At 34.6% G+C, this 19,153-nt stretch overlaps 1 long non-coding RNA gene across 1 annotated transcript; it reads left to right on the top strand.

The window, feature by feature from the left end:
- Positions 1 to 6,700: 6,700 nt before the first annotated feature.
- Positions 6,701 to 13,098, top strand: LOC136844436 (uncharacterized). The gene is made up of 5 exons (XR_010854881.1): positions 6,701 to 6,979; positions 8,866 to 9,761; positions 10,418 to 10,579; positions 11,820 to 11,904; positions 12,856 to 13,098. It is a non-coding gene; the product is annotated as an uncharacterized lncRNA (long non-coding RNA).
- Positions 13,099 to 19,153: the final 6,055 nt, after the last annotated feature.

The raw sequence follows: 19,153 nt of genomic DNA, 5'->3' as shown, positions 1-19,153 counted from the left end.
TCATCCTTTGCGTGAGCAGCACCGTAATCTGGATAGATATTTCTGCTTTATTAAAATGGTTGTCAGTTTCAGGGGGATTTTGTGACAGTTAAAAGGTTAAAGGGTCCTTTGTTTCTCAGGCTACGTACACTCTTCCCCCTCCTATCAACCAATCCGCCCCACCCCCTAGAAAATGTACTAAAGTGTGGTTTTTCTTGGTCGTATTAAGTAGTGAGTAGTTGATTATTAATGCTTCTGCGTACACTCATTCTTCAGTGAACGTGTAAGTAAAAACAATTCGCTAGTTTGTTCTCAGCATAAACATTCATCTTGGCTATTCTGACGCAGAGGAAATTCCCGGTGTCTCTAGTCCTACCGATTTCCCTTCTAACATCGACCCCCTTCTAATCCGGGAACATTTTATAGGTCCCGGAGAACCTCGTATGATTATACATTCCGGCTAATAGCACGAAAGGAAGGCCAGAACTTCTCCTAAACTTGCAGATGTATTCAAGAAATCTAGAGCTTGGATCACTAACAGTCCAAAGATGAAGGGTCTATCGTTAGGGTGGGGGGAGGGGGGCGTGCCTACAGCGAATTGGGCTAAGGAAAACCGTCGCCTACAGCGTGACGAAGTAAGGACTACTGTCGCTTGCTCTTTTGGAGTCTACCTCACAGAGTCCGGCCACTGCGTTCCACAGCCAGCAATGTGACCTCCATCAGACGATGACGTCATCCTCCTCCCACGCACTGTCATAGAAAATGGATGCTATTTCTAAGGTAACAGCTCCGCCGCCACCACGACTTCTCGGCATCGCAATTTTGTTCCCTCGTCTCCTCGTCGCCGTCGATCTCCTCCCTCTAATGCGCGTGATGGAGACGAATGAGCAAATAAACAGACACACACACACACCATCGAGCGAAAACTGGATGTCGCTTCGCCAACAATCAAAGAGAACGGGCGCTTGAAATTTCACCGGGGACTTGGTGTTACGTAAGACTGCCCTTGAAACGGACGTAACTTTGGGAAGGGGGGTTGGGAGGTGCTGTGATGGAAGGCAAGCATGTGCTACCTATCCTCTTTATTTAATTAGTGATTGACATTTACGTCAGCAAAAACAGGTTCACCCAGCCTACACCTCTGAGCCTCCAAACATGAAAAGAATTGCAACTTCAGGAGGAAGAATTGTTAGCAGAACGTCGAAATGTAACGATGACAATCAAATTACAAAATTCATCGTATTTCTTAAACAAAAGAATTTCCTGAATTATTCTAGGTAAAATTAGTCTTTTAAATACGATATGTATTACATGGTATAGATATTAGTTACGAATACTCTTCACGTTCACAAATTCATTAAAAAAAAATGTCCATTCACGTTAACCCAGATATCATGATTTGATGGGATATCTCTTCCGGGTTATAACTGAACAGAGCATCTATTTTGACGTTGTTCGCCGGAAATGCTGGGTTCTTGATAGAAAGGCAACCTTTCTTTTGCTTTCTCTGATTTCCACAACTCAAAATATTCCTATAATTCTTCGATTTTTTTCCCCCAAATGCAGGAAAGCGAAAGTTTTGATGGAAAACGTAAATTGCGCTTTCATCTGTTTATTTCTAATCTGTGAATCTTCGAGGCTTGTCCAACGTTAATTATCGGCTTTATTCAGGATTATATTATGCGTCCCTATGAAAATCACTTACCTGAATCAATTCCTGAAATGGAAAGCAACTGGACACAGATGAATAGGGCAGAAGGAAAAGGAAGTGAATCAGTTAATTCTCTCGTGTGCTTCGTTCAATACTACGATACTATAATGAGTCTTACGAACCACAAATAAAGAAATTCGTTCACCGAGTGAAGGAAGGATTACCCACGGTCTAGGTATATAAGGTTTTGCCATTTATGAAAAGCACAGCTGAAACTTTTACTGCAGAAGAGAGGCCAACCGTAACATCTTTTGATGGAACGAACATCGCAAAGCACTCGAATTATGATACAGGAACAAATATAGATTAAATAAACCTCATGGAAAAGTTCAGGTTATCATGCTGAGGGGTCTGACTGCTAAATAGACAGCCCATCTTTTGTGATTTTGACGAATCATGTACCCATGAGATGGTAATAGGAATGATTGTGGAAGTAGAAAATGCAGGTTACCTTGTAATTGCAATTGTTTTTGATCCAGGGCCAAACAATCTTAAATTATGGAAGGCTTTTGGGATAGACCCAATGAAATCAAAGAAAACTGCAATAAAAAAAAAATCCATGTCATGATAGGGAAATATTCGTATTTGCCGATGCCCCACATATGATAAAACTGATAAGAAATCATTTTATAAGTAATGGGTTTTGTTTTGAGGATTGAACTCTGATTTCTGATTCTTGTATGAGGGAAATGTTGAGTAAGGTCGCGCACAGAATACAGTTAGGTCACAAGATTAGTGAAATTCATGTACACTTAGAAAAAACTAAACTTCAGCGGGTAAATGTGCTGTGCAGCTGATGTCAAATACACTTGCTAAGTCTATTGAATATTTAGGAGATGAGGGACTGTTGGGAAGCATTATCTGGAAGGTTACTGCGGAATTTATATATATGATAAATGACTGGTTTTATCTCAAGAATTCACCGTGCATTATTGGAAATGTAAAATCAAGGATGCTTATGGACTGACTTAGATAGCCAGAACACTCTTCTATATAAAGTTACCAGTGTACTGACACATTACAATTTCCAAAAGGCAGTGATCTTATCGGGTCATGCACTAGTGGGTCTATATAAAAAGTTAGTCAGAAATTATAATAAAGAATATATATCAACACGAAAATTGAATCAGGGCCCATTAGAAAATTTTTTGGGGTGTTGCAGACAGATGAGTAGACAGCATGGGAAGAAGGACTGATAAAAGGAGACGAAGACCCAGAAATATACCGAAGAACTGAAGAATGGTACAGCAAACCAATGCACGGACAGTACGTGAAACAGACTAAAGAACTGGCCAACGACGAAACATGGCAATAGATACAGTGGGGAGAACTCGAGAAGGAGACAGAAGGAATGCTAACAGCGGAACAAGATCAGGCCCTAACAACCAGATGTGTCCAAAGAACAATAGATGGAAATAACATCTCACCCATATGCAGGAAGTGCAATATGAAAGGCGAGACCATAAACCACATAGCAAGCGAATGTCCGGCGCTTGCACAGAACCAGTACAAAAAGAGGCATGATTCAGTAACAGAATCACCAGCTAGCTTGCAGTAATAGTACGAGCACCAACCTGAGAGAGTGATAGAAAACGATCAGGCAAAGATCCACTGGGACTATAGTATCAGAACAGACAGGGTAATACGTGCAAATAGACCAGATGTGACGTTGATTGTCAAAATCAAGTTGAAAGTATCACTCATTGATGTCGCAGTACCATATGACACCAGATTAGATGAGAAAGAAAGAGAAAAAATTGAAAAGTATCAAGACCTGAAAGTAGAGATAAGGATATGGGAAATGCCAGTTGAAATTGTACCCATAATCATAGGAACACTAGGCACGATCCCAAGATCCCTGAAAAGGAACCTGGAAAAACTAGATGCCGAAGTAGCTCCAGAACTCATACAAACTGAGCATGCTATTAGCAACAGCACATATAGTGAGAAAAGTGATGGACTCCTAAGGAGGCAGGATGTAACGCGGAACCCCACACTATAAATACCACCTAGTTGAGTAGGATGACTGAGTTAAACAAACAAGAAAATAATAATAATAATAATAATAATAATAATAATAATAATAATAATAATAATAATAATAATAATAATAAATGGAAATGAATGCTTAATAATAATAATAATGATATTTTGTATTTTGCTGCAATGAAATTTGAATTTAAGGTGGTGACACTCTCTCTCTCTCTCTCTCTCTCTCTCTCTCTCTCTCTCTCTCTCTCTCTATGGAAGGTGTTCCCTTTTAAGGTCCCAAGCCTTTAGAAAGCACAGAAGTTAATCCTTTCTTGTGGGCTGCTGTGTGTAAAATACTTCCTGGTATAGAGAGAGAGAGAGAGAGGAACATCTACATAAACAGAGAGATACTTCATTTACCTCCAATGGATACTGGGGTTTGCTGTAGAGTTCAAATAGAGAAATATTTTAAGAATTATATATATTTTGGGGGGATTTAATTTAGTTGAATAGTTTTAAAACCTTTCCCAGAAACGTCTCAGAATAGCATGTTATAGGTGCCCAATGCCCCAGCCATTTGTTGATTTTCTTACCATACAGAATAGCAATGGTGTTGTTATTTTTTTTCCTAAATCTCACAGGAATGAAAAGCATGACTGCCATTGGCCTTAGGATGGAAAGTCTATTTCCCATTTCCTTTACCAAGGAATCCACGATGCCTTCAGCTGCAAAATATCTGTACTCCAAACCATCTCTGGTTCTTCTAGGACAACAATGTCAAGGTTGCACTTCAGGCTACTACTTCTATATTCCTTTTAAATGATGGCTCCAGGTGTGTAGTCTTCCAGTTCTCAGTTAGCCTTTTGGAGTGAGGTTACTAGCCCTGACCATCACTATCCCTAAGAGATGTTCTGATAGATCTTGAAAGTCTCCAAAGAGACTGACTAGATGCATTGTTTCTTCAATTTTTTTGGCATATGTATGTATGAATATATACATACATATATTCATACATAATATTTGTGTATGTACAAAAATATTACCTCTGTTCATTTCATTGTCCTACTTAATAACAGTTCATACTTTGCCTCATTCAAATTTGTTTAGCTTGAAAATTTAGAAGTTCATGGTTTCCTTCACATGATGCCTTTATCAGATATTGTCAGTTACTATGTATATCAGTATTTTAAGTAAAACTTTTGAATTATCCAGGCATAACGCATTTACCTGATTATAGACATCATCTGATACCTATATCATTTTATCCACCTCGGCTCATTTTGTATGATGACAGTATCTTGTTTTTACAATACAACTTAACACAAACATAACAAAATGTTATTATTTTTTTATAAACTCTAAATTTTAGCCATTTTATACTGTTTAATACTTATTTTATGTAATACAATGCCTGTATATGGCCTGTTGGACGAATTTTTAATAGTACGTCGTGCTTTACTCTTACGTCAACTTTGACAGTTCGTCGTACTGCTTCTTTTACCAGTCCCAAATAGCACAATACCCTTAAGATTAGTTAATTTGTAGAAATTTACATCCTTTGCTAGTAATTTTTACAGCAATAAAATTTAATTATTGTTTTAAATATTTATATTTTATAGAAATTATAAGTAATTTATTTTTTAATTAAAGTGTTTAAAATTTATACAATGGTTATATATTGCCAAAATGACTGATTGAAGAACTTCCATATAATGTTTTTATTTTAATTTATCTTAGCAATTTTAGCAAAAATTTTTAATAAATTTTAGTATTTAAGAAAATAAACGTGCTTTTTCTCTGTATCTGGTATATAAATTTACTGAAATTTTTCATATATTACTCAAAATTCGAGGATTTATCTTCGCGTAAACATAAAAGTTGCTAGTTATTATTTTTGTTTTGTTTTCACTTTATAGTTACTTAGAGTCTCAATAGATGTCGTCTCTGTTGAATGATGTCTAACTTTGTTTACAGTACGGCTTAATTTAAGCACCAAAAAATTGATATTTAGGTAATTTCTGAAGTTTTAAGTGTTTAATATATATAAAAATATGTATTTAATAATAAAACCCCTCAATGTTGTCATTTTTATAAATTATGAATATTACGTTATGTTTTACTCTTAGTTTTATGCCAACTTTGATCATTCGTCTTACTTTTTTTTTACCAGATCTCTAGAGCACAATATCTTTGCGACTAATTATTTCTAAGGATGTCACATCGTTAATAATACTGTTTACTACTACTTATTATATCTAACTATCATTATTATTTATAATTTATTAAAAAAATAGTAAATTTGTTTTTATATAAAAAATTTTTAATTTTAGATAATAGTTATATATTTGAAGAAGCCTGACGATGGAATAAGTGCCATTAAATGTTTTTATTTTGATTTGTTTTAGTAATTTAAGCTAAATTGACTCATAAAATTTAGCAATAAAGAAAATAATAATTCAATTTTCTATATACTTATAATGTTATGTTAATAAAATTTCTCATATTTTGCGCAAAATGGATGGTTTTATCTTCGCATAAATAAAAAGCTACCAGTTACTGTTTTTGTTAGTGTTTTTTATTGTATAGTTACTTAAACTCTCAATAGATGGCCTCAGCTGCGTTGTACAGGCCTTTTAAAGAACCTAAAATCGAATTGGAAAATCATACGAAACCGCTAAATAGGTTGAATAACTATTATACCCATGTTCTAAATATAAATTTTTATTATAAAATACTCGAAAGTGAACCTTATGTAGATATAATTCTAGTTTATTCTGCATTTGATGATATTGTTTAAGTTTCCTCTTCTTCCATCTAGCAGACGACGATACCTTTCGAGGGTGATCTCATCAGTTTTAAGTAAAGTTTAACATAATTTTTGTTAAAATTATGCTCATTATAAGTAATTCATGTTCTATAATGTCATTTTAATGTTTATTTATCGATGTTTTGTTGTATTGAGGGGGTACATCAGTTGTCCATCATAAATGCCCATTCTTCATCATAAAGAATGGGAATTTATAAGGTTCCATATATAACTTGTAAATGCTGTACTGACAAATAACATCTCTGGTATTTATGACAGATTCATATACGATACCATCTTTGTATACGCTAAAAGTATAGAGAATTTGTGTGAAATAGTGTTCAAAACCATTGGGAAGGTTGATTTATATGAGCTGTCCGTATTAGAGGGGTTATGACTGAGAGCCGGCCGAGATAGTGTCAAAACTTGTCACGTCACAACGTTTGACGTCTGGCTTCGTCAGCCTCAGTATTTTGTCGATTTATTGACTATTCGTCTTCATTCTGCCGAATGTAAGTATCGTCTTAGCATATCTGATGTTTTTAGTCAATATATTGGGTAAATATTTAGACATATAAAGAGGTATATGGACGTAAACTGCCAAGAAGTGTGATATAAACAAGAAGTGTTTCCCAGAGTGCCCGACTTCTGACAGGCCATTGATAATGTAGGATAGGCTCCCGTAGCCAAATTCGTAGTTGTTAACCCAACTTCATGAGTAAATTTCATTGTTTAATTTGCCTTACAAAGATTAATAAACTTCTAGATTACTCTTGGATCGCACGGGCAAAAGTTTTAGGCATGAATGTATCCCATTCTTAGGTCAGGCTACCCTCTTGATGCTAGGTACGTAAAATGTTACACATTTTAGTCAATATTTTTAGTGTTAGGAGTTTGCCAGGAACAAATGGCCCATAGAAACAGATGAAGGTGAGAGGGGTCTGGCTGTAGCGCTGGTAAAGAGGGAAAGGCTAGTCTATCCCAAGTTTTGAGCAAAACGTGGGCAGTGATCCCAAGCTGTGGGATATAATAAAATTTACATAGTGTTAGTTAATGCTTAGGCAATAAGTAACAGGATTAAGCTGTTCTATTGAAATTGTTAGTTTCCAGAAGGAAATTATGGTAACCATTGATGTGTGGGGTAGACACTATATCAATTTTATTACAGTAGGCCTGTTCAACGTTCTATCTAAAGATCATGTGGTCTTGTTATCAAATTATATAACTAGACACCTAGATGGTGTCACTTGTGGTTTTTTTTTTTTATGAATGCCAGTTCTTGATAGGCTAGTAATACAGAAAGCATGCTAAAATCTCAGATTTTCTGTTGCAGAGATAACCTATGTACCAATGAATGTTGTTGCCCATTCAGACCTTTTCTTAGTTCTTTGTTATGTTTCAACATTGTCCCCGTGTAACCTAATGGTAAAAATGGCCAACATATTTTCAGTGTTATTTATTATTTCCATGTAGAAGTGTGGTCAAACAATGTGGACAAAGCTGAAACCTGATTGGTTCACTTGTGCTAAAGTTTCACCAATTAAATATGATTTTAGTATTTAGGGACTGTTTGAAAAAAACAGCCCTTAGTTCTTAGTCATGTTTCCTTTGGTGCAGTGTGTAAATCCTGTCCTTTGGTGCAGTGTGTAAACCCTGCTCTTTGGTTTTTTTTTTTTTTTTTTTTTTGCTGTATTTCAAAATTTGTTTAGTTATGTTTTCTGATGTTCATTTTTGTAGTAAATTATTAGGCTTGTAAAGATATGGGAACCTTTTACACCCTACAATTATGGGAACCTCAGTGGGAAATTTAGGTATTTTTCAGTTGAAATTCAGTGGTGTATTTTAACATCATAGTGATACATCAGCAGTTATATGAGAACTTAGTGACCTACGTTAGGTTAGGTGTGGAGGACTAGGTCCAAAACCTCTTGGCCAGATAAGGGTCCAGCATTCTGATTGCAATCTTATTGTTTATTAACAGTGCTCTAGATTAGGTGAGAGGTCCAGAGGGCTGACCCCCCCACCCTCTCCCAGATGCTCCCCTGCAAGGGAAAGGACCCAACTTCCTATGTGAACACCCAGTTTATTTTAATTTATAGTGCCATAAGTTGTTAGGTTAGCCCAAGGATGCAAAACCACCTATCCAGGTAAGAACCCCCACCAAAAGAAAACCCTGGTTTTCCCTTTTAATTCTCCATAATTGTAGGATATAGAGTGGGGGGCATCCAGTATCTTAAACTACTAATTTGCTACTGAAATGAGTATCAAAATGTTCAAAGCATACAGTGAAACATAAGAAAATCATAATGTCATATGTGAATACAGTTATTGTTTAAAGTAGGATGATTTGCAATGTGCAGTCAGAATTATGAATAATTAGTCTTTTTTTTTTTTTCAGGCAACCCTCCACCAAAAGCCTTATGGTCTTTTCAGTAAATCCATGATGACAATTCAATATAACTTAGAAGTTCTTGAAGGGTATTAGTCGACTCTTTAACTTATTAAAGCCAACAAAAACTCAACTGTTTTAATGATTGATGCCAGTGCATGTAGCAAAGCACTTCTCCCTTTCTTACAGCATAGTCCATATAAAGCATTTAAAGCAATAAATCCAACTACGTAACAGGAAACTGAGATATGTCTCTCCACAAAGCAGCAGCATTGCAAAGCCAAGTTGCAGGCTTGTGTTTTGAGAACAGTGGTAAAGTGACATTTTTGACTGTTCAAAATTTTCATTTGTCACAAAATGACATTGAGCTCGAAAATTAGTTGATTTCCTAGATAATGTTTTTAGAAGCCACTGTCAACCATATAAATACATACTTTGTTTTTTGAGTAATAGGATTGCAAATAAGTAGGTTAGAAATTTAGATTTATGAAATCAGTACACTAGGTAAGCTCTTGCTGGTATACTAGACTCACAAAGTAATTAAGGTGGTTCTTGTTTCATAAGCAGTAAATTAAATAAGTAACTTTTTTAATATACAAGACATTTGAACTAAATAAGCTTTGTTTTACTTGTAGGAAATGTTTTTATGTAAAGTGTCTGGTGAACACCTATTCTTATCAAATAAATAAATATGAGAGACAGTTTTAATGAAAGAACTTGGCGTTTGAAGAACTCCGTTTTTAGTTTTTAAATGACTTATATCAACATGACTTGGGTTATATTGAATTGGCTTTATGGATTCATCGAGATGCCTTCAATTTGTATCGAAACAGCCGGACTTCAGCACGAAGACAAAAGAATGGATGCTGGGTAGGACAGGAGTCGGCCAGTGAACATAGTAATCTGTAAGTGTATGAATTATGAACATAATTTTTTATCTGGTTTTATAATCTTGGGTAAAGTTCATTGCCACGACTTTTAAATCCAACTGTAACCTGAAGGACAGCTTGAATGCAGAAATATTTATTGAGTAACAACAGATATATTGTCATGTCATCAACAGTGACATTACTGAAGGTTTTGCAAAAGTATGAAACTTGAGATAGGAACGGGTTAATCAAGTTCATTTGTACTGTACACTAGTGAAGACTACTTGTTACCAAAAGTGCCAAATTAAATACAGTACAGCAATACTGATATGACTGTATAGAGTCAGGAACTGCCTCCTTTTTTTAGGAGTTTTTTCAACATCCAGATGTGTAGTCCAGGCTAGGTTAAGTAAAGCAAGATATTTTTCAAAGAGTACTGTTCCTGTAAATATACTTATAATTTGATTCTAGTATGATTCAATCTGCCCCATTGAATGTTATATTTGGCTTTGTGAAATATAAGAACATTCATCTTTTATGTAAAAGTCTTAACACCAGGATATACTCCTGTGTAAAAGATGGAAGGTTGCATATGTAGGAAAACATTGAAAAATGACCATCTTATATGTACATTTGATTTTTCAGCATATAACCCTGTAAAAACAAAGTTAAGTATTGAATGTCTTTTACAGATCTTGATGATATCTCTGACAAGCACAGAAGTGAAGTGCAGGAATGACCCATGTATTCATAGTTGACAGCAGAAGATGAAGTTTTTGTTTACACCCATAAACAGGACTTTTTGAAGCACAAATGTCAGACCCACTACGATTGAAATTGGCTGTCTGGAAAAGGTTGAAGTATTAGAGTAATGGTTCCAGTTCTTTGCTTTAAAAGGTTTATAGAATTTTGAGCATATTTAGGATGTGTATTACAGAAAGCTAATTATTATTTCATAGTATTAGACATATTTGGTGAAAACTCAGGAGGTGAGGGTCATGAAATATCTAGGAGGGAGACAGAAGAGCAGATTTATGCAACTTAATGGGACAGATTGTAACTTAAAAGTTTTGAACACTTGATTGACAGCCTCTCAGAACAGTATAGTCTTAAGTTTTAGATGGGATAGATAATGAATGACAATGAAAGACAGAAGAAAGCTGTTTACAATCTCTACCAATAGCTATTAGAATACAGGCAGTCCCCGGTTTAAGACGGTTCCGCACGACGTTCCGAGGTTACGACGCTTTTTCAAATATATTCATCAGAAATTATTTCCTGGCTTACGACGCATGTTCGGGGTTACGACGCGTGTCAGCCGATGACGGAAGAAATATGGCCCCAAAATGGCAGAATAATCATAATTTGAAGGTTCTTTTGATGTAAAACTCAATAATAATGCAGTTTACATCGTTTTCTGCACCCAGAGCATTAAAAGTAAGGTTTTCTTTATGATTTTTGACGATTTTCGACGATGTTCCGGCTTTACGACGATTTTCGGTTACGACGCGGCGCAAGAACGGAACCCCGTCGTAAACCGGGACCGCCTGTAGTCTTGACAGAAAAATCAATTTGGGGAGAGTGTTGAAAGTCTTGAGGTTATATTTAGGCCCAAGCAATCCTTTTTGTTTTAGAGCAATTGGCTTCAGAAGGTGTTAACCTTAACCTTGTGGCTTCTCTTGATGGGATAAGTTTGATAGTACTGTGCCATTATTTTCTACCCTGGTTGTGACCAACCACTGTCAACTAATACCCTGGTTGTGACCAACCACTGTCAACTAATTGAGAGGTACATAATTCGCTGCTTAGGTCAACAGGGGCCAATATGGATTCTTCTGGAAACAGCCACAAAATTTTTCTCCTGTGTGATTGCACTCTGGTCTTGGGTAGGAGAGGGAAGGTTGTTAACCACATTAGCGGTTACTTTCACAGAGATTAATTGGAGTTGAAGAAAAAATGTATGATAAATTGCTAGAGATTTCAATATGGGCAAAAAATACCTATGTCCTTTTGTTGCATCCTTATTTAGATAAGTTGCAAGCACGAACAACTCGGCTTTCCGTGATTTCATTAATGTGTTTCTCACCTTTCCAGGTTATTACAGCTAGCAAGTCCCAGAAGGAAATAATTGGTGAATTGAAGGAATATTTTAAAGAAGTTGTGTAGCACTTTGACTGAGGTATGCGTTTAATGAACATGAAATTAAGTGTCTAGGGAAATATATAATTTGGGTGGGTTAGAAATAGTTGCTCAGATTTAGAGATTTTTGTTGCACAGAGGCTCTAATGTAATTTGAAGTTCTAGACTGGGGTCTAGGACAGAATGAAAATAGTAAAATTGAAGTATGTAGACTAGCAGTGCCAATATTTCATAGAATATTCTTCAGAAATAAGTTGACTTGATAAAGGATTATTAATTACAGTAGGAAAATGAGCAACAGAAGTAGATCTTTGTAGTAATCATAACTTAAAGGAAAATCTTGGTGCTGTATTGTGAAATCTTTAAAGTCTGTAAGAAGAGTTTAATTTTCTCTGACATTTCCCCAGGAGTTATGGCTCAGTTCTTGTGTGTGTGTATCATTTAAAATGGTTTGGTATTTGTTGGGGATACCACAAGAATGTAGTTAGTGAGAGCAGTAAATGGCTCTCACTCAAAATGAGCCAACCATAGGAGTATTGTGAGGATTTAGGATAACTCAGAAAGCAGTTGGGCTTCATTGATGCTAAAAAGTTTAACCAGATTGCATGAAAATGTTAAAATGGCTTTATAAATGTTACAGCCTGCCCCAAGTAGCAATAATAATGATAATATTTAATAGAATTCAGAACTACTTATTGTAATTTGGTCATTGAACTGCACATGAAGCCCCTCCTACTTTTTTTATTGAACTGAGCAGTGCAATCCAATTTTTAATTCTGTATTTACTCTGAAGAAATAAAACTAAATAAGATAGCTTTCATAAAATCCTACATTCAACACTAGTATAAATAGACGGTACCATCTCTGCCCCTCTTAGTAAAAGGGGCCTAGATATATGTTACTGGGGCATGCTATAACATATCTTCATCTTAATACCTTGTAATGGAGAAAACCTCAGTTTGACTTGTCATTAATTTCATCATCATTTCAGGAAAGTGTTTACAACTTGCTTGTATAAATTGGAAAAGTTGAATTGACCCCAGTCGTCTACATCCACAAGTATGTGCCATTCAAGAAATGCTACCCATCAAGAAGCAACTACATTTTTATTGATCAAATTTGTATTAAAGGCCAGAATGTAGTCACAATTTATAAATGATAATTGTTGTTAGGAATTGAGATGAACTGTAAAAATGGTCCATGTAACATTAGGGTAATTATTGTTAGCAATTGAGGTGAGTTATAAAAATGGCTCATTTGAGTGAATGTTGGGAAGTATAAATGGCTCATTTGACCCTGAATGTTGGGAAGAGTTATACATGTACTTGGGAATAGAAAGATTACAGTCTTACCTATTAAAACTAGGGTAGAGTCAAGTTCATGGTTTTGTACAAAGTGTTAGTTTATCAAGGTCATAGCAGTTCCTACTGACACTGAAGTTGAGTAAGTTCAAATGTGCTACTTATAATTTCTTGGTATGAACCGTAGGAGTAGCACAGTAAGTTAGTTCACAGTGGCTCAGACTATTGTTACTTAATCCTCCTACAGGTTTAGTATTTCAGGATATATATTTCACACATTCATAACTTTTCAACTAAATTAGTCATGCGCTGGCTTAGTGTTATTCGGGTTACGTGGATTTTTTTTACTTAAATTTCTGAATATTTTTATGATTGGCTGTAAACTAGCTCAGTAATATTCATCTATACATAGCTTTTTTATAATTGAAACTCATATCAAGTTAATATTACCTTTTAGACATTTACGTAGAGTTCTCGTACAAGATTCTTAAGTTTGATATTGCCTATCACTTAGTTCAGTGCATTTTTGGAAACATTGCTTTTTGCACTTAAAGTACTTACCAGTAAGTAGCTTTGTATGTTTCAGGAAACATAAAGTGTTTTACATTTAAGTTTAGTGTCTAACTGGAACATTTAAGTTTAATTGATAGTTAAGGATGCATAATTTTTCATTCTTAGATTTCCTTTCTGTTTGATATCATTTATCAAATGGTTTAGAATGTTTCAGGATACTTAATTCATTTACTTGAATTTCTTGGTGGGTTGCTATCAGCTGTCAGGTTACTAAGTGTGTTTTAGAATAAAGCTTTTTAGATTTTTTAACCTTAAAACATGGCCATCAGTAGTGCAGTATGTTTGAGGGTAAATATTTCTTTTCACTTTAGATATTACGTAAGTAATATGGGTACATTTTCACTTAGAATTCTTGGTTTTGATGTGCAGTATCTAGGTCAGTGTTCAATGAATACTCATCAGGGTACAGAGATTTTTTTCCCAAGTTCTTGTAATATGTATACATAGTAGGATATTTTTTATTTTCAGCCATTTTCCTGAAGTGCATACTATATGGTTAAAAGTAGTTCGTTAGGTAGAAAGAGTAGGTGTGATTAATTTTATGGGATATCCTCATGGTATTTTTACGTAGTAATAGTTATGTGGAATGAAAACTGGGTTATCATAGTTGTTTTCAGCTTAAGCACAAATGATTCCTGATAGTTTGTCTCAGTCTTATAGATAGATGAATAAGCTTCCACAATAGTTTGGACACTTGGAGATAAGCTCCTTGTGCTATATCCTTAATCCATAGTTTGTTTAGAATCGAATGTTTAATAGGTTTTAGGTCTCGCATCATTGCAGTGATATTCTGTATAATTGCTGGTGATTTTACCTGTGGACCTAGGTTAGGTAGAAGCTTTACTTGAGACAAGAGGGATATCACAGTCTGAAGTATTTACCTGTTTACATTCTGGGATAAAAGATGGTATTTCTAAAATTAGTTTTTTGTTTTTTGTAATTCAGGTTTATTAACAAAATGGTAACTTATCGCATGTGAGGTATGATACAGTAATACATATGTACAAAGCTTGCCATGAAAATAATGCATCTTGCTTACCGTTTAACTTGAAAGTTGATACACCAAGAATTAATGAATGTTTGATCAAGAGCATCATTACATGGCATCGCTTTATATTTCAAGACTACTGCTGGCATGTGAAGGTTCCAAGTTGAAAGTATCACTTTTAAGAAATGTAAACCTGACAATAGTATTATAGACAAGTGGTTTAATAAGCAACCTCAAATTCTGTGTTATTTTACTGCTGACGAAAGTATTTGAGCTAAATGAAATAGTTGTTACTGTAGGACTCAAATTGAATTCTTCACTTGAAGAATAACTTGACCTACAAAACCCCTCCATATGTCAGTACACTGTAGCACTGGGAATTCTAATGTTTGCAAAACAAATATTTGAGTTCACATAAGAGAATTTCTAAGCATTTCTGAAAATTATATAAGAATGAATAAGCATATTCAGTCATGAGTTTGAAAGGTAGGTTTTCTTGAAGTGTTTATACCATGTTGAAAACCAGTTAGTTTTTTCACAAAAACACAAAATCTTTTCTAGACTTTTCGTTAAAAAACATCAATTTATATCTTTGTGGACTTCTTAGCAGTTAGCTATTAGATATTGGGTAAAGTAACAGCTATTATGAAACAAGGTTTTTCTTGAATTATTCATGTCTTGAAAGCCAGTAGCATTTTCACAAGAAAATGTTTTTCAGATTTTTCGTTGTAAAAGGTCGGTTTATTTATTAGTGAACTTCTTAGCAATGATGATATTAGCTATTCAAGTAACAGCTGTTATTAAGCAAAGTATCTCTTTATGTGCAAGGTATTAAGAGAGAGATTGAAGAGCAAAAGTCAGAAGGAATCAAGGATATAGATTTTTAGTAAAGAGACGGCATCGGTTAAATTTCTAATCATTATCAAAATTGCAGTTTAAATAGAAAAAATTCCTCTTGGCTTAGGAACATAGTCATTTCAGTCAATATATATTGTTATATATTTTCAAGGACACATTTTCTAGGTGAGCTTGGCTTTACAGATATAATTGATTTAGAAATTCACATATATTAGCCGGGATTTATAGGCTTTTGTCAATTTTAGAATTGATGATGCAGCAGTGTATTGACATATGGAGGGTTTTGTGGGTTCAATTATAAAACATACTGTTTGGATGCTAACATGGTTTTGACGATTCCCTTTGAATTTTAGTTATATGATCAAGTCAGGATTCAATTCACTGTAATTGTTAAGAATTTAACTCTGAAATTCAAAAAATTAAAAATTTAACTTGGAAATTTTAAAAATGGGAAAACTATTATAACATCAAATTGTACATTGATTTTTATTGTACGGTCACTTAAAAATGTTTTGCAAAATACTTCAAAACTTTTTGGATAACAGCCTATTAATAGTGACATCTGGCATTATTTGGCAACTCCGTCGTAAGCATGAAACAAGCACCACAGAACTGGTGCACCAGAGAATTTGCCCCCCGTTTCCCTTAAACCGGTTTTTATTTCTCTCTATCATTTTTATAATTCCTTTATTTCTCTCCATCGTTATTGTAATTCCTTTATTTAATCATTTATTCTTGTTCTCTCTCTCTCTCTGCCACTAAGCATCCATTGGATGTCACCAGATTTTCTCCCTATAGTTTTCCATTGGATTTTTCATGCCTGAAGAAGTCTCTGAATTTATTCCCATAAGGATTGAATGGATGACCAATTATAGTTTTTTATTTGACTCTTTTACCCTACCATCATGAGCGAAATTTTTCAAAATGATTCATTATTTTTCGTAATACGGATTTTTCACCCACCATTGTTTTTTATGTTGTTAACCGTATGATTAGTAACAGAAATCGAATAAGAAAAACACATTTCCTTGTATATATAAAATGAATAAATTTTTGTTAGGTGAATGAAAACTTCTGGAACATGTTGCAAGACATTTTTGAGTGACTGTACAAGGACTTTTGTATTTCAGCTTTGTTCCGACACATATGAACCTACAATTTCAAATATATGGAGTAATCCGCACTTTCCTCGCTTCAGCTGTTATTGAATCGTCTCTGAAAAACAAAATCCAAACGCTATACCTAGGTCACAAGTCCATTGTGTTCGCAGAGTCCACTCCACTCTTAATATTTTTAACGCTTGACATTTGAATCTGTTCAGTTGGTCTGTGATCACAGATAAATAGCTCTAATTTGCTATGGTGTGAAATGGTGATAAATTTTTGCTTATAAGTTTTTTGTGTTTGGTATCAAATGTTTCGGTAAATTCTAAAGGCTTTTTTTTTTTTTATATTTTTAGCAGATAATGTTTTGTGCCATGATCTGAGTTGTGAATTTCATCTTATCTTAATTTTTGAGAAGGGAGACTTATTGTTTTTAGAACTGAGGAAGTAGTGACAACTAGAGTAGTCTAAACAGGTCTATAAACCTGAAAGTTTAAGAATTGTAAATTATTGCTCATGATTAAGGGACGTGAGTTGAAGTGCAGAAGTCCTCATATATATATATGTATAAACTGTATAAATAGAAAACTGGAAAAAATAAAGGACTCCTTGGAGCCAGCAGTGCAGTGTCCTGAGGAGGGAGTGGCCTCAGCAGGAGGTATTGTAACCAGTTATCAGTCTCAAAACTGACTCAAAGAGCCATTTTCTATGCTGACAGCTGATTGTCAAGATGGGAAAGCTTATTTACTTCCCTTATGCTTTCCAGATGTATTCCAGTGTACTCCTTCACTGCTTAATAATGTCAGACAATTCAAATGGAAAAGGTGACAGTTATGTACAGGTAGTTCTAGGAGGATGCAGTAAGGTTACACACTGAGACAAACCTTAGGTTACTTTCACTATTATGACTGTATTACTGTAGTACATTAGTAAATGCTTGCTTGACATGCTGCTTATGAATTGGTGTGGTTCCCCTGTAGATTTTTATGACCAGAGTTTTGCATCAAACGGATGTTTAATGGCCAGAAAACTTAGTTAATTTTTTCTGTGTAATGTAAGAAAATATACAATTTTTACACATTACTGTACCACTTTTACATTTTATTTTTGAGATTTCATGCTGGATTTTCTCCCACATCTTGTTACAGAGCTTAATGGATTTATTTACTTGTAAATACTTGTGGATAGGGTTACTGGATATGTTTTCTGAGATTTTTATATCGAAGACTGGCCAATTTCCACAATTGAGAATTCACTCAAATTTCTTGGTATAGATGTAAAACTGCTGAAATGAATGACTTCAAATTCTTGAATTATTTTTAAAGAAATATTTTGAGGAAATTTGTATTTTTAAATGCCAGTTTTTGCTTAGAAGTTAATTATTAGGTCCCATTGTTTAAAATATCATTAAATTTCCAATTTTGTAAATTTGTTTATGTGGAAAATTTGGTCTTGTTGAGCATCATTTACCGAGATTATAGAAAGTTGCTTTGTAGAACAGAATTTGTCGTTTTGCTGGCGTTGAATTTGATTAACTGTAATGCATTCCAGTACTGAATATGATCTATACCTTATCAGATGCCTTGAAACGTAAAACTTAGAAAGTTAAGTTACCCTTTTAGTCACATTATTACATTGCTTTTAATTATACATCAGGTACATACCTTCACTCCAGAAGGGGGTACCAGCCTGTGGCTCAAACACCTTCTCATCAGTGCCTAACATTTCATTTGTGTATTTGACATAAAGAAGGGATAAATACTGCGATGGCCTTGTATTTAGAGGGAGTGGGAGAAACCTTACAAACTGATAACATCGTCAGTAATTAGACAAACACTGTCGTTGAATATGAATCTTTGAGGAATTTTGATGGATGTGGTTTTCCTAGTATTTGTGATGAGTTTACCAAAGTACAGTAATATAGTATGTAATAATGAAGACCTTATGTTGGAAGGTTTTTTGTACCATCACCATATACCATACTGAAATGCAAGTTGGAAGTTTTGTGGTCATGTGAAACATCTTAATTCTTCTGAATGCAAAGGCTGATTCTTAGAACAATAGTGTTCCGTATCATTTAATTCAGGGGAGAAAACTGTCTATATTATTAGGTTACCTTTCTATTAAAGGTTTTAAGCAATATGGAAAAATTCCTATGGAAAGCTTGGCCAAATTTGAATAACAGAAACTATGAATAAATTTGTTAAGAAGTTACTCAAATCATAAATGCTAATTTGGGTTTTTTTTTTTTTCTTGAGATTATGTGTTGGCTTGCAGAATTAGAAGTATTGTTTATGTCCCTAAAGTCATGGGGTTAGGTAACGGTGATACTGTACTGTTTTGAGGAATGGCATGGCTTGGAGTACACCATCGAATCAATTGGTTTGTAGCTTTGAAGTGATTTTTAGAATTCAGTGGTCTCTTGTTGGTAATTACCCTGATCCTGGTTAACTTGTTTTCAGGCAG

Source organism: Macrobrachium rosenbergii, chromosome 2 (assembly GCF_040412425.1).
Source record: "Macrobrachium rosenbergii isolate ZJJX-2024 chromosome 2, ASM4041242v1, whole genome shotgun sequence".
Lineage (NCBI taxonomy): Eukaryota > Metazoa > Arthropoda > Malacostraca > Decapoda > Palaemonidae > Macrobrachium > Macrobrachium rosenbergii.
Note: the sequence above shows the minus strand (reverse complement) of the source record. Positions and strands in the feature narration are given on the sequence as shown.